Source organism: Ascaphus truei, chromosome 3, assembly GCF_040206685.1.
Source record: "Ascaphus truei isolate aAscTru1 chromosome 3, aAscTru1.hap1, whole genome shotgun sequence".
Lineage (NCBI taxonomy): Eukaryota > Metazoa > Chordata > Amphibia > Anura > Ascaphidae > Ascaphus > Ascaphus truei.
This window is the reverse complement of record NC_134485.1, coordinates 432,152,975-432,171,723: the sequence shown is the minus strand read 5'-3', so window position 1 is coordinate 432,171,723 and position 18,749 is coordinate 432,152,975. Positions and strand designations below refer to the sequence as shown.

General features: G+C 53.3%; 1 protein-coding gene across 1 annotated transcript in view; it reads right to left on the bottom strand.

The window, feature by feature from the left end:
- The window catches only part of COX17 (cytochrome c oxidase copper chaperone COX17), a 36,113-nt gene extending 22,723 nt beyond the window's left edge, over nt 1-13,390 (bottom strand). The window contains exon 1 of the mRNA XM_075592918.1: nt 13,251-13,390. The gene's annotated coding sequence lies outside the window, so the exon portion shown is untranslated. The remainder of the gene's footprint in view (nt 1-13,250) is intronic.
- Between the last annotated feature and the right edge of the window lie 5,359 nt (nt 13,391-18,749).

The following is an 18,749-nucleotide window of genomic DNA, read 5'->3' as shown; positions in this document are numbered from 1 at the left end:
GCAGCGGGCACATCGCTGTGTAATAAATGTGCTGCTGTTACTAGCGCCGGAGCGGCAGCGGGCACATCGCTGTGTAATAAATGTGCTGCCGTTACTAGCGCCGGAGCGGCAGCGGGCACATCGCTGTGTAATAAATGTGCTGCTGTTACTAGCGCCGGAGCGGCAGCGGGCACATCGCTGTGTAATAAATGTGCTGCCGTTACTAGCACCGGAGCGGCAGCGGGCACATCGCTGTGTAATAAATGTGCTGTTACTAGCACCGGAGCGGCAGCGGGCACATCGCTGTGTAATAAATGTGCTGCCGTTACTAGCACCGGAGCGGCAGCGGGCACATCGCTGTGTAATAAATGTGCTGCTGTTACTAGCGCCGGAGCGGCAGCGGGCACATCGCTGTGTAATAAATGTGCTGTTACTAGCGCCGGAGCGGCAGCGGGCACATCGCTGTGTAATAAATGTGCTGCTGTTACTAGCGCCGGAGCGGCAGCGGGCACATCGCTGTGTGATAAATGTGCTGTTACTAGCGCCGGAGCGGCAGCGGGCACATCGCTGTGTAATAAATGTGCTGCCGTTACTAGCGCCGGAGCGGCAGCGGGCACATCGCTGTGTAATAAATGTGCTGCCGTTACTAGCACCGGAGCGGCAGCGGGCACATCGCTGTGTAATAAATGTGCTGCCGTTACTAGCACCGGAGCGGCAGCGGGCACATCGCTGTGTAATAAATGTGCTGCCGTTACCAGCGCCGGAGCGGCAGCGGGCACATCGCTGTGTAATAAATGTGCTGTTACTAGCACCGGAGCGGCAGCGGGCACATCGCTGTGTAATAAATGTGCTGCTGTTACTAGCGCCGGAGCGGCAGCGGGCACATCGCTGTGTAATAAATGTGCTGCCGTTACTAGCACCGGAGCGGCAGCGGGCGCATCGCTGTGTAATAAATGTGCTGCCGTTACTAGCGCCGGAGCGGCAGCGGGCACATCGCTGTGTAATAAATGTGCTGCCGTTACTAGCGCCGGAGCGGCAGCAGGCACATCGCTGTGTAATAAATGTGCTGCTGTTACTAGCACCGGAGCGGCAGCGGGCACATCGCTGTGTAATAAATGTGCTGCTGTTACTAGCACCGGAGCGGCAGCGGGCACATCGCTGTGTAATAAATGTGCTGCCGTTACTAGCACCGGAGCGGCAGCGGGCACATCGCTGTGTAATAAATGTGCTGCTGTTACTAGCGCCGGAGCGGCAGCGGGCACATCGCTGTGTAATAAATGTGCTGCTGTTACTAGCGCCGGAGCGGCAACGGGCACATCGCTGTGTAATAAATGTGCTGTTACTAGCGCCGGAGCGGCAGCGGGCACATCGCTGTGTAATAAATGTGCTGCTGTTACTAGCGCCGGAGCGGCAGCGGGCACATCGCCGTGTAATAAATGTGCAGCTGTTACTAGCGCCGGAGCGGCAGCGGGCACATCGCTGTGTAATAAATGTGCTGCTGTTACTAGCGCCGGAGCGGCAGCGGGCACATCGCTGTGTAATAAATGTGCTGCCGTTACTAGCACCGGAGCGGCAGCGGGCACATCGCTGTGTAATAAATGTGCTGCCGTTACTAGCGCCGGAGCGGCAGCGGGCACATCGCTGTGTAATAAATGTGCTGCTGTAACTAGCACCGGAGCGGCAGCGGGCACATCGCTGTGTAATAAATGTGCTGCTGTAACTAGCACCGGAGCGGCAGCGGGCACATCGCTGTGTAATAAATTTGCTGCTGTTACTAGTACCGGAGCGGCAGCGGGCACATCGCTGTGTAATAAATGTGCTGTTACTAGCGCCGGAGCGGCAGCGGGCACATCGCTGTGTAATAAATGTGCTGCCGTTACTAGCGCCGGAGCGGCAGCGGGCACATCGCTGTGTAATAAATGTGCTGCTGTTACTAGCGCCGGAGCGGCAGCGGGCACATCGCTGTGTAATAAATGTGCTGTTACTAGCACCGGAGCGGCAGCGGGCACATCGCTGTGTAATAAATGTGCTGTTACTAGCACCGGAGCGGCAGCGGGCACATCGCTGTGTAATAAATGTGCTGCCGTTACTAGCGCCGGAGCGGCAGCGGGCACATCGCTGTGTAATAAATGTGCTGCCGTTACTAGCACCGGAGCGGCAGCGGGCACATCGCTGTGTAATAAATGTGCTGCTGTTACTAGCGCCGGAGCGGCAGCGGGCACATCGCTGTGTAATAAATGTGCTGCAGTTACTAGCACCGGAGCGGCAGCGGGCACATCGCTGTGTAATAAATGTGCTGCTGTTACTAGCGCCGGAGCGGCAGCGGGCACATCGCTGTGTAATAAATGTGCTGTTACTAGCACCGGAGCGGCAGCGGGCACATCGCTGTGTAATAAATGTGCTGCCGTTACTAGCGCCGGAGCGGCAGCGGGCACATCGCTGTGTAATAAATGTGCTGCTGTTACTAGCGCCGGAGCGGCAGCGGGCACATCGCTGTGTAATAAATGTGCTGCCGTTACTAGCACCGGAGCGGCAGCGGGCACATCGCTGTGTAATAAATGTGCTGTTACTAGCGCCGGAGCGGCAGCGGGCACATCGCTGTGTGATAAATGTGCTGTTACTAGCGCCGGAGCGGCAGCGGGCACATCGCTGTGTAATAAATGTGCTGCTGTTACTAGCGCCGGAGCGGCAGCGGGCACATCGCTGTGTAATAAATGTGCTGCAGTTACTAGCACCGGAGCGGCAGCGGGCACATCGCTGTGTAATAAATGTGCTGTTACTAGCGCCGGAGCGGCAGCGGGCACATCGCTGTGTAATAAATGTGCTGCTGTTACTAGCGCCGGAGCGGCAGCGGGCACATCGCTGTGTAATAAATGTGCTGCTGTTACTAGCGCCGGAGCGGCAGCGGGCACATCGCTGTGTAATAAATGTGCTGTTACTAGCGCCGGAGCGGCAGCGGGCACATCGCTGTGTAATAAATGTGCTGTTACTAGCGCCGGAGCGGCAGCGGGCACATCGCTGTGTAATAAATGTGCTGCCGTTACTAGCACCGGAGCGGCAGCGGGCACATCGCTGTGTAATAAATGTGCTGCCGTTACTAGCGCCGGAGCGGCAGCGGGCACATCGCTGTGTAATAAATGTGCTGCCGTTACTAGCACCGGAGCGGCAGCGGGCACATCGCTGTGTAATAAATGTGCTGCTGTTACTAGCGCCGGAGCGGCAGCGGGCACATCGCTGTGTAATAAATGTGCTGCTGTTACTAGCGCCGGAGCGGCAGCGGGCACATCGCTGTGTAATAAATGTGCTGCCGTTACTAGCACCGGAGCGGCAGCAGGCACATCGCTGTGTAATAAATGTGCTGCAGTTACTAGCACCGTAGCGGCAGCGGGCACATCGCTGTGTAATAAATGTGCTGCCGTTACTAGCGCCGGAGCGGCAGCGGGCACATCGCTGTGTAATAAATGTGCTGCCGTTACTAGCGCCGGAGCGGCAGCGGGCACATCGCTGTGTAATAAATGTGCTGCCGTTACTAGCACCGGAGCGGCAGCGGGCACATCGCTGTGTAATAAATGTGCTGTAACTAGCACCGGAGCGGCAGCGGGCACATCGCTGTGTAATAAATGTGCTGCCGTTACTAGCACCGGAGCGGCAGCGGGCACATCGCTGTGTAATAAATGTGCTGCCGTTACTAGCGCCGGAGCGGCAGCGGGCACATCGCTGTGTAATAAATGTGCTGCCGTTACTAGCGCCGGAGCGGCAGCGGGCACATCGCTGTGTAATAAATGTGCTGTTACTAGCACCGGAGCGGCAGCGGGCACATCGCTGTGTAATAAATGTGCTGCCGTTACTAGCACCGGAGCGGCAGCGGGCACATCGCTGTGTAATAAATGTGCTGCCGTTACTAGCACCGGAGCGGCAGCGGGCACATCGCTGTGTAATAAATGTGCTGCTGTTACTAGCGCCGGAGCGGCAGCGGGCACATCGCTGTGTAATAAATGTGCTGCAGTTACTAGCACCGGAGCGGCAGCGGGCACATCGCTGTGTAATAAATGTGCTGTTACTAGCGCCGGAGCGGCAGCGGGCACATCGCTGTGTAATAAATGTGCTGCTGTTACTAGCGCCGGAGCGGCAGCGGGCACATCGCTGTGTAATAAATGTGCTGTTACTAGCGCCGGAGCGGCAGCGGGCACATCGCTGTGTAATAAATGTGCTGTTACTAGCGCCGGAGCGGCAGCGGGCACATCGCTGTGTAATAAATGTGCTGCCGTTACTAGCACCGGAGCGGCAGCGGGCACATCGCTGTGTAATAAATGTGCTGCCGTTACTAGCGCCGGAGCGGCAGCGGGCACATCGCTGTGTAATAAATGTGCTGCCGTTACTAGCACCGGAGCGGCAGCGGGCACATCGCTGTGTAATAAATGTGCTGCTGTTACTAGCGCCGGAGCGGCAGCGGGCACATCGCTGTGTAATAAATGTGCTGCTGTTACTAGCGCCGGAGCGGCAGCGGGCACATCGCTGTGTAATAAATGTGCTGCCGTTACTAGCACCGGAGCGGCAGCAGGCACATCGCTGTGTAATAAATGTGCTGCAGTTACTAGCACCGTAGCGGCAGCGGGCACATCGCTGTGTAATAAATGTGCTGCTGTTACTAGCGCCGGAGCGGCAGCGGGCACATCGGTGTGTAATAAATGTGCTGCCGTTACTAGCACCGGAGCGGCAGCGGGCACATCGCCGTGTAATAAATGTGCTGCCGTTACTAGCACCGGAGCGGCAGCGGGCACGTCGCCGTGTAATAAATGTGCTGCCGTTACTAGCGCCGGAGCGGCAGCGGGCACGTCGCCGTGTAATAAATGTGCTGCTGTTACTAGCGCCGGAGCGGCAGCGGGCACATCGCTGTGTAATAAATGTGCTGCTGTTACTAGCACCGGAGCGGCAGCGGGCACATCGCTGTGTAATAAATGTGCTGTAACTAGCACCGGAGCGGCAGCGGGCACATCGCTGTGTAATAAATGTGCTGCTGTTACTAGCGCCGGAGCGGCAGCGGGCACATCGCTGTGTAATAAATGTGCTGCCGTTACTAGCACCGGAGCGGCAGCGGGCACATCGCTGTGTAATAAATGTGCTGCTGTTACTAGCACCGGAGCGGCAGCGGGCACATCGCTGTGTAATAAATGTGCTGCAGTTACTAGCACCGGAGCGGCAGCGGGCACATCGCTGTGTAATAAATGTGCTGCTGTTACTAGCGCCGGAGCGGCAGCGGGCACATCGCTGTGTAATAAATGTGCTGCTGTTACTAGCGCCGGAGCGGCAGCGGGCACATCGCTGTGTAATAAATGTGCTGCCGTTACTAGCACCGGAGCGGCAGCGGGCACATCGCCGTGTAATAAATGTGCTGCCGTTACTAGCACCGGAGCGGCAGCGGGCACGTCGCCGTGTAATAAATGTGCTGCCGTTACTAGCGCCGGAGCGGCAGCGGGCACGTCGCCGTCTAATAAATGTGCTGCCGTTACTAGCGCCGGAGCGGCAGCGGGCACATCGCTGTGTAATAAATGTGCTGTCGTTACTAGCGCCGGAGCGGCAGCGGGCACATCGCTGTGTAATAAATGTGCTGCCGTTACTAGCACCGGAGCGGCAGCGGGCACATCGCTGTGTAATAAATGTGCTGTTACTAGCACCGGAGCGGCAGCGGGCACATCGCTGTGTAATAAATGTGCTGCTGTTACTAGCGCCGGAGCGGCAGCGGGCACATCGCTGTGTAATAAATGTGCTGCCGTTACTAGCACCGGAGCGGCAGCGGGCACATCGCTGTGTAATAAATGTGCTGCTGTTACTAGCACCGGAGCAGCAGCGGGCACATCGCCGTGTAATAAATGTGCTGCCGTTACTAGCGCCGGAGCGGCAGCGGGCACATCGCTGTGTAATAAATGTGCTGCCGTTACTAGCACCGGAGCGGCAGCGGGCACATCGCTGTGTAATAAATGTGCCGTTACTAGCACCGGAGCGGCAGCGGGCACATCGCTGTGTAATAAATGTGCTGCCGTTACTAGCACCGGAGCGGCAGCGGGCACATCGCTGTGTAATAAATGTGCTGCCGTTACTAGCACCGGAGCGGCAGCGGGCACATCGCTGTGTAATAAATGTGCCGTTACTAGCGCCGGAACGGCAGCGGGCACATCGCTGTGTAATAAATGTGCTGCCGTTACTAGCGCCGGAGCGGCAGCGGACACATCGCTGTGTAATAAATGTGCTGCTGTTACTAGCACCGGAGCGGCAGCGGGCACATCGCTGTGTAATAAATGTGCTGCCGTTACTAGCACCGGAGCGGCAGCGGGCACATCGCTGTGTAATAAATGTGCTGCCGTTAATAGCACCGGAGCGGCAGCGGGCACATCGCTGTGTAATAAATGTGCTGCCGTTACTAGCACCGGAGCGGCAGCGGGCACATCGCTGTGTAATAAATGTGCTGCTGTTACTAGCACCGGAGCGGCAGCGGGCACATCGCTGTGTAATAAATGTGCTGCTGTTACTAGCACCGGAGCGGCAGCGGGCACATCGCTGTGTAATAAATGTGCTGCCGTTACTAGCACCGGAGCGGCAGCGGGCACATCGCTGTGTAATAAATGTGCTGTTACTAGCACCGGAGCGGCAGCGGGCACATCGCTGTGTAATAAATGTGCTGTTACTAGCACCGGAGCGGCAGCGGGCACATCGCTGTGTAATAAATGTGCTGCCGTTACTAGCACCGGAGCGGCAGCGGGCACATCGCTGTGTAATAAATGTGCTGTTACTAGCACCGGAGCGGCAGCGGGCATATCGCTGTGTAATAAATGTGCTGCCGTTACTAGCGCCGGAGCGGCAGCGCGCACATCGCTGTGTAATAAATGTGCTGCCGTTACTAGCACCGGAGCGGCAGCGGGCACATCGCTGTGTAATAAATGTGCTGCCGTTACTAGCACCGGAGCGGCAGCGGGCACATCGCTGTGTAATAAATGTGCTGTTACTAGCACCGGAGCGGCAGCGGGCACATCGCTGTGTAATAAATGTGCTGCCGTTACTAGCACCGGAGCGGCAGCGGGCACATCGCTGTGTAATAAATGTGCTGTTACTAGCACCGGAGCGGCAGCGGGCATATCGCTGTGTAATAAATGTGCTGTTACTAGCACCGGAGCGGCAGCGGGCACATCGCTGTGTAATAAATGTGCTGCCGTTACTAGCGCCGGAGCGGCAGCGCGCACATCGCCGTGTAATAAATGTGCTGCCGTTACTAGCGCCGGAGCGGCAGCGCGCACATCGCTGTGTAATAAATGTGCTGCCGTTACTAGCACCGGAGCGGCAGCGGGCACATCGCTGTGTAATAAATGTGCTGCCGTTACTAGCACCGGAGCGGCAGCGGGCACATCGCTGTGTAATAAATGTGCTGCCGTTACTAGCGCCGGAGCGGCAGCGGGCACATCGCTGTGTAATAAATGTGCTGTTACTAGCACCGGAGCGGCAGCGGGCACATCGCTGTGTAATAAATGTGCTGTTACTAGCACCGGAGCGGCAGCGGGCACATCGCTGTGTAATAAATGTGCTGCCGTTACTAGCGCCGGAGCGGCAGCGGGCACATCGCTGTGTAATAAATGTGCTGCCGTTACTAGCGCCGGAGCGGCAGCGGGCACATCGCTGTGTAATAAATGTGCTGCCGTAACTAGCACCGGAGCGGCAGCGGGCACATCGCTGTGTAATAAATGTGCTGCCATTACTAGCGCCGGAGCGGCAGCGGGCACATCGCTGTGTAATAAATGTGCTGCCGTTACTAGCACCGGAGCGGCAGCGGGCACATCGCTGTGTAATAAATGTGCTGCCATTACTAGCACCGGAGCGGCAGCGGGCACATCGCCGTGTAATAAATGTGCTGCCGTTACTAGCACCGGAGCGGCAGCGGGCACATCGCTGTGTAATAAATGTGCCGTTACTAGCACCGGAGCGGCAGCGGGCACATCGCTGTGTAATAAATGTGCTGCCGTTACTAGCACCGGAGCGGCAGCGGGCACATCGCTGTGTAATAAATGTGCTGCCGTTACTAGCGCCGGAGCGGCAGCGGGCACATCGCTGTGTAATAAATGTGCTGCCGTTACTAGCGCCGGAGCGGCAGCGGGCACATCGCTGTGTAATAAATGTGCTGCCGTTACTAGCGCCGGAGCGGCAGCGGGCACATCGCTGTGTAATAAATGTGCTGCCGTTACTAGCACCGGAGCGGCAGCGGGCACATCGCTGTGTAATAAATGTGCCGTTACTAGCACCGGAGCGGCAGCGGGCACATCGCTGTGTAATAAATGTGCTGCCGTTACTAGCACCGGAGCGGCAGCGGGCACATCGCTGTGTAATAAATGTGCTGCCGTTACTAGCACCGGAGCGGCAGCGGGCACATCGCTGTGTAATAAATGTGCCGTTACTAGCGCCGGAACGGCAGCGGGCACATCGCTGTGTAATAAATGTGCTGCCGTTACTAGCGCCGGAGCGGCAGCGGGCACATCGCTGTGTAATAAATGTGCTGCTGTTACTAGCACCGGAGCGGCAGCGGGCACATCGCTGTGTAATAAATGTGCTGCCGTTACTAGCACCGGAGCGGCAGCGGGCACATCGCTGTGTAATAAATGTGCTGCCGTTAATAGCACCGGAGCGGCAGCGGGCACATCGCTGTGTAATAAATGTGCTGCCGTTACTAGCACCGGAGCGGCAGCGGGCACATCGCTGTGTAATAAATGTGCTGCTGTTACTAGCACCGGAGCGGCAGCGGGCACATCGCTGTGTAATAAATGTGCTGCTGTTACTAGCACCGGAGCGGCAGCGGGCACATCGCTGTGTAATAAATGTGCTGCCGTTACTAGCACCGGAGCGGCAGCGGGCACATCGCTGTGTAATAAATGTGCTGTTACTAGCGCCGGAGCGGCAGCGGGCACATCGCTGTGTAATAAATGTGCTGTTACTAGCACCGGAGCGGCAGCGGGCACATCGCTGTGTAATAAATGTGCTGCCGTTACTAGCGCCGGAGCGGCAGCGGGCACATCGCTGTATAATAAATGTGCTGCCGTTACTAGCGCCGGAGCGGCAGCGGGCACATCGCTGTGTAATAAATGTGCTGCTGTTACTAGCACCGGAGCGGCAGCGGGCACATCGCTGTGTAATAAATGTGCTGCTGTTACTAGCACCGGAGCGGCAGCGGGCACATCGCTGTGTAATAAATGTGCTGCTGTTACTAGCACCGGAGCGGCAGCGGGCACATCGCTGTGTAATAAATGTGCTGCCGTTACTAGCACCGGAGCGGCAGCGGGCACATCGCTGTGTAATAAATGTGCTGCTGTTACTAGCACCGGAGCGGCAGCGGGCACATCGCTGTGTAATAAATGTGCTGTTACTAGCACCGGAGCGGCAGCGGGCACATCGCTGTGTAATAAATGTGCTGTTACTAGCACCGGAGCGGCAGCGGGCACATCGCTGTGTAATAAATGTGCTGTTACTAGCACCGGAGCGGCAGCGGGCACATCGCTGTATAATAAATGTGCTGTTACTAGCACTGGAGCGGCAGCGGGCACGTTTTTAATGCCAAAGAGGTTCATAAAAAGGTCTTTAATGTGACGTAGGATAATAATGGATTATTTGCTGAAGGCTCATACAGCTTTTGGAAAATCCATTAGCCAAAGCGCATTAGCCCAGGGGTGCTCAAGCCTCCCCCCCCAAAAACAGATTCCAGCTTCAGCACAGGTGGCTCAGACACTTTGCTGAAGCAGGGACTGATTGGGCCACCTGCGCTGAAGCTGGGATATCCTGAAAACCTGACCCGAGGGGAGGATTGGAGTCGAGTACCCCTGCATTAACCTACCCCCAAAAACCGTGCATATCACCACATTGCCAACACCTGACGAAGTACCAGAGACTCAAAGCTGCCTCCAGTATAAGTAGTTTAAAGACTTGCGCTGTCTCATTTTAATCTGGTCTGTAACATACGCCTATAATATATATTATCTCTTACTGTCCATGAAACGGCTGTAAATTAAACGTATAACCTATTGTTAGAACGCTATGCCCGGGACATAGCTATCTCTCTCTCTTTACTTCCCGGTAAAACGTTTGATAAATTGCCAGAGATTGGGTGCAAGAAAAGCACAGACATGTTGAATGTGTGTAACTGCCCAGCCAGCAATAAGTTACTGCTTCAAAAGCATATGGGAGAGAAGCGCCTGCAAAGGAATCCCTCACACTGACAAGCAGAGGAGACGTATACTTTACACATAGCCCCCTGGATAATTAGAATAACCAGCATGTAAATAGACTTAGGAGTCTCGCTGGGAAGTCAGGGGGAAGGGATTCTTTACATGGGGTTATTTTGCAGTGAATATACATCCCTCTGGTCTGCTACCTATATCTAGGGTCACATCCAGGGTGTTTCTGCCACACTATATTACATTTACCCCAAGAGGAAAGTGAAAAGAGAAACAATACGGACACTTGCAGTGATGATATGCAAGCAGAGGGGGGGGCAGTGATGATATGCAAGCAGAGGGGGGGGGGGTATAGAGCAGGATATGCAAGCAGAGGGGGGGGGGGGTATAGAGCAGGATATGCAAGCAGAGGGGGGGGGATATAGAGCAGGATATGCAAGCAGAGGGGGGGGGGTATAGAGCAGGATATGCAAGCAGAGGGGGGGGGGTATAGAGCAGGATATGCAAGCAGAGGGGGGTGGGTATAGAGCAGGATATGCAAGCAGAGGGGGGTGGGTATAGAGCAGGATATGCAAGCAGAGGGGGGTGGGTATAGAGCAGGATATGCAAGCAGAGGGGGGTGGGTATAGAGCAGGATATGCAAGCAGAGGGGGGTGGGTATAGAGCAGGATATGCAAGCAGAGGGGGGTGGGTATAGAGCAGGATATGCAAGCAGAGGGGGGTGGGTATAGAGCAGGATATGCAAGCAGAAGGGGGTGGGTATAGAGCAGGATATGCAAGCAGAGGGGGGTGGGTATAGAGCAGGATATGCAAGCAGAGGGGGGTGGGTATAGAGCAGGATATGCAAGCAGAGGGGGGTGGGTATAGAGCAGGATATGCAAGCAGAGGGGGGTGGGTATAGAGCAGGATATGCAAGCAGAGGGGGGTGGGTATAGAGCAGGATATGCAAGCAGAGGGGGGTGGGTATAGAGCAGGATATGCAAGCAGAGGGGGGTGGGTATAGAGCAGGATATGCAAGCAGAGGGGGGTGGGTATAGAGCAGGATATGCAAGCAGAGGGGGGTGGGTATAGAGCAGGATATGCAAGCAGAGGGTGGGTATAGAGCAGGATATGCAAGCAGAGGGGTGGGTATAGAGCAGGATATGCAAGCAGAGGGGTGGGTATAGAGCAGGATATGCAAGCAGAGGGGTGGGTATAGAGCAGGATATGCAAGCAGATGGGGGGTATAGAGCAGGATATGCAAGCAGAGGGGGGGGGGTATAGAGCAGGATATGCAAGCAGAGGGGGGGGGTATAGAGCAGGATATGCAAGCAGAGGGGGGGTATAGAGCAGGATATGCAAGCAGAGGGGGGGTATAGAGCAGGATATGCAAGCAGAGGAGGGGTATAGAGCAGGATATGCAAGCAGAGGAGGGGTATAGAGCAGGATATGCAAGCATAAGGGGGGGTATAGAGCAGGATATGCAAGCAGAAGGGGGGGTATAGAGCAGGATATGCAAGCAGAGGGGGGGGTATAGAGCAGGATATGCAAGCAGAGGGGGGGGTATAGAGCAGGATATGCAAGCAGAGGGGGGGGGTATAGAGCAGGATATGCAAGCATAGGGGGGGGTATAGAGCAGGATATGCAAGCAGAGGGGGGGTATAGAGCAGGATATGCAAGCAGAGGGGGTATAGAGCAGGATATGCAAGCAGAGGGGGGTATAGAGCAGGATATGCAAGCAGAGGGGGGGTATAGAGCAGGATATGCAAGCAGAGGGGGGGTATAGAGCAGGATATGCAAGCAGAGGGGGGTATAGAGCAGGATATGCAAGCAGAGGGGGGTATAGAGCAGGATATGCAAGCAGAGGGGGGGTATAGAGCAGGATATGCAAGCAGAGGGGTGTATAGGGCAGGATATGCAAGCAGAGGGGGGTATAGAGCAGGATATGCAAGCAGAGGGGGGGTATAGAGCAGGATATGCAAGCAGAGGGGGGGTATAGGGCAGGATATGCAAGCAGAGGGGGTATAGGGCAGGATATGCAAGCAGAGGGGGGTATAGGACAGGATATGCAAGCAGAGGGGGGTATAGGGCAGGATATGCAAGCAGAGGGGGGTATAGGGCAGGATATGCAAGCAGAGGGGGGTATAGGGCAGGATATGCAAGCAGAGGGGGGGTATCGAGCAGGATATGCAAGCAGAGGGGGGTATAGAGCAGGATATGCAAGCAGAGGGGGGGTATAGAGCAGGATATGCAAGCAGAGGGGGGGTATAGAGCAGGATATGCAAGCAGAGGGGGTATAGAGCAGGATATGCAAGCAGAGGGGGTATAGAGCAGGATATGCAAGCAGAGGGTGGTATAGAGCAGGATATGCAAGCAGAGGGGGTATAGGTCAGGATATGCAAGCAGAGGGGGGTATAGGGCAGGATATGCAAGCAGAGGGGGGTATAGGGCAGGATATGCAAGCAGAGGGGGTACAGGGCAGGATGTGCAAGCAGAGGGGGGTATAGGGCAGGATATGCAAGCAGAGGGGGGTATAGGGCATGATATGCAGAGGGGGTATGGATCAGGATATGCAAGCAGATGGGTATAGAACATGTGCTGTGTATGCTCTGTAGCCTGCTGGGAACTTCCCTGTTTAGCAACACACTGAATGTCCTTCCTCCAATGTCAAGGGCTCTTGTTGCATCATCTGGGCCTCCCTTCCTCCCCAAACCTGACACTCACCCCAGCCCTCTTTAACCCCCTTACTGCCTTCCACACCCCTTTCCCCACTGCAGGACAGGCGCACAGCTGAGCGCTGCAGGACAGGCGCACAGCTGAGCGATGCAATCACTCATTCATTACCTGCGCACACGAACAGATACAAAGAACCCAAATGTACCCCTGCTCCCCCAATACCCGCCAGGAAACCACCCCTCTTAACCCCTGCAATGCCAGGCATGTCTTCTACACCGAACACCCAGGGGGGCGGCGGGGTGGGGATAATAGGATGTCCAGCTCGTCACTTATAAAGACCATCCAAGAGGGAACCCTGTAATGATTACCCCTTTATCACCAGCCCCAGACGGTTCCCTTGCGCTCTCTTACCTGCAGCCTGTCTCTGTGCGTACCGTTTGCGCTCTCACGTGCGTGCCCTTACACAAGAATCTGCAGCTCTGCGCATGCGCGAGCCCCGCAGCATGCCGGGAGTTGTAGTTCTCCCTGGCCTCGGGAAGACGCCTCGCCCGGTCACATGTTCTCATCGCGCCCCAGACGTATCCAGAGAGAGAGAGGGCTGGGCGGCCATCTTTGATTCTGGAAAAAAGAATACCTAATCTGTTTGAAAAGAAGTTAGTTAAATGAAAGACTGACTTTAGTTACTTAGTCACGACTATCCGTGTTCCACACCAAGGCCCAGACACACTAAACTATATATGGACGTTTAACGTGGCGTGAATGGTAAAGCTCATTAAAGTAACATTAACGTCATGTTAACAGCCTAGCTCAGTGTTGTTCAACCCTTGTTGCCAGAGCACCCCAAAAGGGTTCCCTGCAACCTCCAGGTCATGTGAAAATGTATCCAACTATTCAAGAAATTACAATGCATCTGATCTCAGACACACTATTAGAGAGGGTTGGGGTTCCTTACAATGCATCTGATCTCAGACGCGCTATTAGAGAGGGCTGGGGTTCCTCACAATGCATCTGATCTCAGACACGCTATTAGAGAGGGTTGGGGTTCCTCACAATGCATTTGATCTCAGACGCGCTATAAGAGAGGGTTGGGGTTCCTCACAATGCATCTGATCTCAGACGCGCTATTAGAGAGGGTTGGGGTTCCTTACAATGCATCTGATCTCAGACGCGCTATAAAAGAGGGTTGGGGTTCCTTACAATGCATCTGATCTCAGACGCGCTATTAGAGAGGGTTGGGGTTCCTTACAATGCATCTGATCTCAGACGCGCTATTAGAGAGGGTTGGGGTTCCTCACAATGCATCTGATCTCTGACGCGCTATTAGAGAGGGTTGGGGTTCCTCACAATGCATCTGATCTCAGATGCGCTATAAGAGAGGGTTGGGGTTCCTTACAATGCATCTGATCTCTGACGCGCTATTAGAGAGGGTTGGGGTTCCTCACAATGCATCTGATCTCAGACGCGCTATAAGAGAGGGTTGGGGTTCCTTACAATGCATCTGATCTCAGACGCGCTATTAGAAAGGGTTGGGGTTCCTTACAATGCATCTGATCTCAGTCACTATTAGAGAGGGTTGGGGTTCCTTACAATGCATCTGATCTCAGACACGCTATTAGAGAGGGTTGGGGTTCCTTACAATGCATCTGATCTCAGACGCGCTATAAGAGAGGGTTGGGGTTCCTTACAATGCATCTGATCTCAGTCACTATTAGAGAGGGTTGGGGTTCCTTACAATGCATCTGATCTCAGGCGCGCTATTAGAAAGGGTTGGGGTTCCTTACAATGCATCTGATCTCAGTCACTATTAGAGAGGGTTGGGGTTCCTTACAATGCATCTGATCTCAGACACGCTATTAGAGAGGGTTGGGGTTCCTTACAATGCATCTGATCTCAGACGCGCTATAAGAGAGGGTTGGAGTTCCTTACAATGCATCTGATCTCAGACGCGCTATTAGAGAGGGTTGGGGTTCCTTACAATGCATCTGATCTCAGACGCGCTATTAGAGAGGGTTGGGGTTCCTCACAATGCATCTGATCTCAGACACGCTATTAGAGAGGGTTGGGGTTCCTTACAATGCATCTGATCTCAGACGCGCTATAAGAGAGGGTTGGGGTTCCTTACAATGCATCTGATCTCAGACGCGCTTTTAGAGAGGGTTGGGGTTCCTTACAATGCATCTGATCTCAGACGCGCTATAAGAGAGGGTTGGGGTTCCTTACAATGCATCTGATCTCAGTCACTATTAGAGAGGGTTGGGGTTCCTTACAATGCATCTGATCTCAGACGCGCTATTAGAGAGGGTTGGGGTTCCTTACAATGCATCTGATCTCAGACGCGCTATTAGAGAGGGTTGGGGTTCCTCACAATGCATCTGATCTCAGACGCGCTATTAGAGAGGGTTGGGGTTCCTCACAATGCATCTGATCTCAGACGCGCTATAAGAGAGGGTTGGGGTTCCTTACAATGCATCTGATCTCAGACGCGCTATTAGAGAGGGTTGGGGTTCCTTACAATGCATCTGATCTCAGACGCGCTATAAGAGAGGGTTGGGGTTCCTTACAATGCATCTGATCTCAGTCACTATTAGAGAGGGTTGGGGTTCCTTACAATGCATCTGATCTCAGACGCGCTATTAGAAAGGGTTGGGGTTCCTTACAATGCATCTGATCTCAGTCACTATTAGAGAGGGTTGGGGTTCCTTACAATGCATCTGATCTCAGACACGCTATTAGAGAGGGTTGGGGTTCCTTACAATGCATCTGATCTCAGACGCGCTATAAGAGAGGGTTGGGGTTCCTTACAATGCATCTGATCTCAGTCACTATTAGAGAGGGTTGGGGTTCCTTACAATGCATCTGATCTCAGGCGCGCTATTAGAAAGGGTTGGGGTTCCTTACAATGCATCTGATCTCAGTCACTATTAGAGAGGGTTGGGGTTCCTTACAATGCATCTGATCTCAGACACGCTATTAGAGAGGGTTGGGGTTCCTTACAATGCATCTGATCTCAGACGCGCTATAAGAGAGGGTTGGAGTTCCTTACAATGCATCTGATCTCAGACGCGCTATTAGAGAGGGTTGGGGTTCCTTACAATGCATCTGATCTCAGACGCGCTATTAGAGAGGGTTGGGGTTCCTCACAATGCATCTGATCTCAGACACGCTATTAGAGAGGGTTGGGGTTCCTTACAATGCATCTGATCTCAGACGCGCTATAAGAGAGGGTTGGGGTTCCTTACAATGCATCTGATCTCAGACGCGCTTTTAGAGAGGGTTGGGGTTCCTTACAATGCATCTGATCTCAGACGCGCTATAAGAGAGGGTTGGGGTTCCTTACAATGCATCTGATCTCAGTCACTATTAGAGAGGGTTGGGGTTCCTTACAATGCATCTGATCTCAGACGCGCTATTAGAAAGGGTTGGGGTTCCTTACAATGCATCTGATCTCAGTCACTATTAGAGAGGGTTGGGGTTCCTTACAATGCATCTGATCTCAGGCGCGCTATTAGAAAGGGTTGGGGTTCCTTACAATGCATCTGATCTCAGTCACAATTAGAGAGGGTTGGGGTTCCTTACAATGCATCTGATCTCAGACACTTAGAGAGGGTTGGGGTTCCTTACAATGCATCTGATCTCAGTCACTATTAGAGAGGGTTGGGGTTCCTTACAATGCATCTGATCTCAGACGCGCTATTAGAAAGGGTTGGGGTTCCTTACAATGCATCTGATCTCAGTCACTATTAGAGAGGGTTGGGGTTCCTTACAATGCATCTGATCTCAGGCGCGCTATTAGAAAGGGTTGGGGTTCCTTACAATGCATCTGATCTCAGTCACTATTAGAGAGGGTTGGGGTTCCTTACAATGCATCTGATCTCAGACACTTAGAGAGGGTTGGGGTTCCTTACAATGCATCTGATCTCAGACACGCTATTAGAGAGGGTTGGGGTTCCTTACAATGCATCTGATCTCAGTCACTATTAGAGAGGGTTGGGGTTCCTTACAATGCATCTGATCTCAGTCACTATTAGAGAGGGTTGGGGTTCCTTACAATGCATCTGATCTCAGTCACTATTAGAGAGGGTTGGGGTTCCTTACAATGCATCTGATCTCAGACACACTATTAGAGAGGGTTGGGGTTCCTTACAATGCATCTGATCTCAGTCACTATTAGAGAGGGTTGGGTTTCCTTACAATGCATCTGATCTCAGACGCGCTATTAGAAAGGGTTGGGGTTCCTTACAATGCATCTGATCTCAGTCACTATTAGAGAGGGTTGGGGTTCCTTACAATGCATCTGATCTCAGACACTTAGAGAGGGTTGGGGTTCCTTACAATGCATCTGATCTCAGACACACTATTAGAGAGGGTTGTGGTTCCTTACAATGCATCTGATCTCAGTCACTATTAGAGAGGGTTGGGTTTCCTTACAATGCATCTGATCTCAGACGCGCTATTAGAAAGGGTTGGGGTTCCTTACAATGCATCTGATCTCAGTCACTATTCGAGACGGTTGGGGTTTCTAACAATGCATCTGATCTCAGACACGCTATTAGAGAGGGTTGGGGTTCCTTACAATGCATCTGATCTCAGACGCGCTGTTATAGAGGGTCAGGGTTCCTTACAATGCATCTGACCTCAGACACGCTATTAGAGAGGGTTGGGGTGCCTTTCAATGCATCTGATCTCAGACGCGCTATTAGAGAGGACTGGGGTTCCTCACAATGCATCTGATCTCAGAAACGCTATTAGAGGGTTGGGGTTCCTTACAATGCATCTGATCTCAGACGCGCTATTAGAGGGTTGGGGTTCCTTACAATGCATCTGATCTCAGACGCGCTATAAGAGAGGGTTGGGGTTCCTTACAATGCATCTGATCTCAGTCACTATTAGAGAGGGTTGGGGTTCCTTACAATGCATCTGATCTCAGACGCGCTATTAGAAAGGGTTGGGGTTCCTTACAATGCATCTGATCTCAGTCACTATTAGAGAGGGTTGGGGTTCCTTACAATGCATCTGATCTCAGACACTTAGAGAGGGTTGGGGTTCCTTACAATGCATCTGATCTCAGATGCGCTATTAGAGAGGGCTGGGGTTCCTTACAATGCATCTGATCTCAGACACGCTATTAGAGAGGGTTGGGGTTCCTTACAATGCATCTGATCTCAGTCACTATTAGAGAGGGTTGGGGTTCCTTACAATGCATCTGATCTCAGATGCGCTATTAGAAAGGGTTGGGGTTCCTTACAATGCATCTGATCTCAGTCACTATTAGAGAGGGTTGGGGTTCCTTACAATGCATCTGATCTCAGACACGCTATTAGAGAGGGTTTGGGTTCCTTACAATGCATCTGATCTCAGACGCGCTATAAGAGAGGGTTGGGGTTCCTTACAATGCATCTGATCTCAGTCACTATTAGAGAGGGTTGGGGTTCCTTACAATGCATCTGATCTCAGGCGCGCTATTAGAAAGGGTTGGGGTTCCTTACAATGCATCTGATCTCAGTCACTATTAGAGAGGGTTGGGGTTCCTTACAATGCATCTGATCTCAGACACTTAGAGAGGGTTGGGGTTCCTTAAAATGCATCTGATCTCAGACGCGCTATTAGAGAGGGTTGGGGTTCCTTACAATGCATCTGATCTCAGACACGCTATTAGAGAGGGTTGGGGTTCCTTACAATGCATCTGATCTCAGTCACTATTAGAGAGGGTTGGGGTTCCTTACAATGCATCTGATCTCAGTCACTATTAGAGAGGGTTGGGGTTCCTTACAATGCATCTGATCTCAGTCACTATTAGAGAGGGTTGGGGTTCCTTACAATGCATCTGATCTCAGACACACTATTAGAGAGGGTTGGGGTTCCTTACAATGCATCTGATCTCAGACACACTATTAGAGAGGGTTGTGGTTC